General features: G+C 32.9%; 1 pseudogene; it reads right to left on the bottom strand.

The window, feature by feature from the left end:
• Positions 1-229: 229 nt before the first annotated feature.
• On the bottom strand, positions 230-1,114 carry LOC103730730 (annotated as a pseudogene).
• Positions 1,115-4,081: the final 2,967 nt, after the last annotated feature.

A 4,081-nucleotide genomic window follows, 5' to 3' on the forward strand; every position in this document is an offset into this window, starting at 1 on the left:
AACATCCCTGGCTCTGTGACATTCCACTTTTTTTCATTGTTTATCACCTCTTTAAATTGTGTGATTAAATATTAAGAGGTAAGATTATTCTCAGAAATCTTTAACTCGCTCAAAAAATGTCCTTTGACAGTGTTATCACAATATTGTCATGATTGGAGCACATAAAGGGAGAGAGTCTGGGACATTTATTAAAGATTTGACTATGAGGATATTTTATGATTGTGTTTCCTTATTTTAGTAACTTAGCTGGCAGTTTTCTCAGTGCTGCAGAGATCTCCTTGTTCCTCAAAGTGTATATAATTGGATTCAACAGAGGAATTAAAACCAAGTAGAAAAGAGACACTAATTTTCCAATTCCTTCAGATGTGTTTGCTTTGGGTTGTATGTAAGTAATAGCAGCTGTTCCATAGAACAAGATCATAACCATCAGATGAGAGGAGCAGGTGAAGCCTTTGGACCTCCCACCAGTTGATGACAGTTTCAGAATGCTGCAGATAATTTTTTCATAGGAGGCAATTATCAACAGAAATGGAATCATGACAGTAACTGCAGAAACAATCAAGATTGCTAAATTGTTCACAAATGTGTCTCCATAAGCAAGACTGGGTATAGGTGGAATATCACAGAAGAAATGATTAATTCTGTGAGATCCACAAAAGGGCAATGAGAAATAAGGTACGTCTGTCCAGTCACAACTTGAATGACACTGGCCCAGCAGGCGGCCAGCAGCTAGGGGTTCACCATCAGAGCACAGAGCAAAGGCTTATAAATGGCCACATAGTGGTCATAAGTCATCACTGCTAGGAGAAATCACTCACTAGCTGCAAATAGAAGGAAAAATCACATTTGTACAATTTAGCAAAGAGATGTTTCCTTTTTGAGCACAAATGTCCATGAGCATTCTTGGGATAGTGACTGTCACATAACAGATTTCCAGAAAAGAAAAATTGCTTAGGAAAAAATACACTGCAGTCTAAGGAGCTGGGTCAATTCTTAATAATAGAATTTTAATGCTGTTGCACATCAGAATACACAAGTACATGAGGAAGAATATCCCAAACAGAATCCACTTCACATGGGGAACATCAGAAAACCCAGGAGAATAAACTGTCATTGTTGTGATATTAATTTTTCTGTTTTAATATTCCTTCCATCTGCAGGAAAATTCAGCATGCTTTATTGATTTTATCAAAATACATCGATTTTTGCATTGGCTCAAAAAATGCATAAATATGCTTCTATTTATTCTTAAATTACTATTCCCCATTACTTTGGTTTGTTAATGATGAGTTTTTTTTTTTTCTTTTTGAGACAGGGTCTCCTTGTAGCCCCAGCTAGAGCTCACTATATGGATCAGCCTGGCCTCGAACTCATAAAGATCCACCTGCTTTTATCACTAAAAAGAACTAGCATGTATTTAAAAAAAATTAACTCAGTAAACAAGTTTTATTTAACTTGACTTACTTTTCCAAATGTTATTAATAATCCTTTATTACCAATAGGAGAACACTGTGAGGATGCAATATTTTCTCATTTTTTTTCAGTGGGACTTGTTAAATATGTGCCTTTTGTTTTTTCTTGGCTTATTATTTGTTTTTATAACCATCCATTTCCAACACTTTTTCAATCTAAAATCTTCACTTGCAGACTTTAGTAACACATAAATCAGTTCCTCTTAGCAAGGGAATGAATGCATACATTATCATTGCTCTTCTTAGATCTCACATAATATATGGAAATAAGAACTGTTGATTAACTCCAAAATCATCTCCCAATATTTTTCACAAATATCTACTGTAACATGTACTCAAATATAAATTAATTTAATTTTCAAAAGACAACTAACTCCTCACAAGATATTGACATATTTCCCTAGATATGAGACTTTCCATTTTGTTACATAATTCACTTTTATTCCAATATAGTTTCCTTACTCTATTATAAGATGAAATATGGAAAAATAGAATCTCTATTTCCTCATTCTGTCTATGCAAGTTAGTAGAAAATCTTGAAGTGATAAAAACACAAGAAACAATAACTGAACTTTCTTCTTCATTATTTAACATCAACTTATATGACTAAATCAATATTATTTGACAATGCTCATCACACATTCTTAATGCTGCTTATGTAAGTTCTCAAGACAAATATTCATGTTTCCCCAATTTCTTAAGTCCCTGCCACCTACACCACATCTAGCCTCAACATTTTATGGTTTGGATGAATAAATGTAATGAACCAAAAAACTCTTGTATGTTCAAATTTCTCTTTGTGATCCTTTTCAATACTAAATGAAATAAATGATTTTATTATTAATACAATTGTCCCTGTTTCAGATATGATCAGCCATGCTCAACACTGTATGGACATTTGTAGGCCATTATTTGACATATATCTAATTTTTGTTAATAATAAGGCTTTGGGTGTATGAGCAATAGTAAGTAGCTTACTTAAAAAAAAAAGCTCAGAATTTCTGTTTTTCTGTATTATCAAATGATATTAAAACTTGAATTTAGAGCATTTCTTACCTGAAGTATTGAAACAACACAGTATGGCTTACCAGTGAAGATTTTCATGAAACAGTCAACTGGAGGGCAGTTAAGTTCTTAATATCTCTCATAAATACTCTCTTCTTTTTCTCCGGATTTCCCAGTAAGTTCAGAATAATTATATTTGCACAAATATTCAACTGCTTTGAATAGCAACAGAAACACACATGTACCCTTGGGCCATTTTCTCTTGTGTATCCACTAATTCAGAAAATTTTTATTTGTAATTATTTTCTGAGGCTCTTTAATTGATCAAATTTGTGTCTTGTGATTATTATTTTCCCTGGAGGTTCTTAGCTAATCATGAGTTTTGAATTTTTACTCTTTGTATTATAGACAATAAATAGAGTTTAAGCATGACAAATAAACTCCAGTTTCACATGCATGTTTGATACATATTTTACATATCATTTCTCTATATGAACATAATATTTTAATTTTTCTCCTATTTTCAACTACTGTTTATGTTATCAAACCTTCTTAAATGTCTCTTACCTCTACTGAATTGATTTCATTTCTACATCTATTGATGTTAGGATCATGTGATTTTTTTTCATTTTTATATGTAATAACAAATTCACTTATGTTGAATAAATCACACTGTATAATTATCACAAAATTATTGTGGTAAATTTTGTTAAAATACTAATTTAAGAGACATATATATCTATGTTACTATATACATTTGGTAACACAAATATATAATTTACATACATATTTGCAAATATATATGAGTGTGTTTCTATGAATCCAGGTCTACTAATAATTCTCCTGAAGCATCAAACTTGTTGTAAATCTATTTTTTTTAATTTCATTGCTATATTCATATTGAAAAAATTATGGTCAGATTAACACATACATGACAATTCTGCTAAATGCTCTATCCTTTTCTTTAAAAATTTGTTTATAACAATGGATTATTCACAGCATTGTATGCTGCGCAGAGATCAGTTGCCACAGGTTCACATGTGCAATCTTCCACTGGCCTGAAAGCCTCTGTTTCCCTATGTTCATGGACCAACCCTGGATACTGCAATCTTTCTGCACCCTCTTCAGCAATGGTGCCTAAGCCATGGGTGGGTGAGGTTTAATACACGAGTCCTGCCCAGGGACACACATTCTTCAGTCCCTTGTTCTCTAAATCTTCGCCAGTTTTGGCCTTTGTGTATACCACACTGTTGTATAAGGAAGCTTCACCGGTTTATCCTTTTTTAAAAATTTGATTTATTTTTATTTTCTGTGTGTATTTTGCCTACTTGTATGTAAGTGCACCTATATTGGACAATTCCCATCAGATCCAGTGGAACTTGAATTATGGACATTTGATATTTGCCATGTGGGTGCTAGAACTCCAAACCAGTTCCTCTGCAAGAGCAGTCAGTGGTCTTAACCAATGAGCCATCTTCCAGCCCCCCAAAATTTTATTAATATTTTTGATAATATTTTATTTGCTCCTGGATAATTTTATGCAACGTATTTAATATGAAACTTTTGGGGGGGGTTGCTAGAGAAATGGCTCCATTTCTTGCCAA

Source organism: Nannospalax galili, unplaced genomic scaffold (genome assembly GCF_000622305.1).
Source record: "Nannospalax galili isolate Female #2095 unplaced genomic scaffold, S.galili_v1.0 scaffold2994, whole genome shotgun sequence".
In the NCBI taxonomy this organism is placed as follows: domain Eukaryota; kingdom Metazoa; phylum Chordata; class Mammalia; order Rodentia; family Spalacidae; genus Nannospalax; species Nannospalax galili.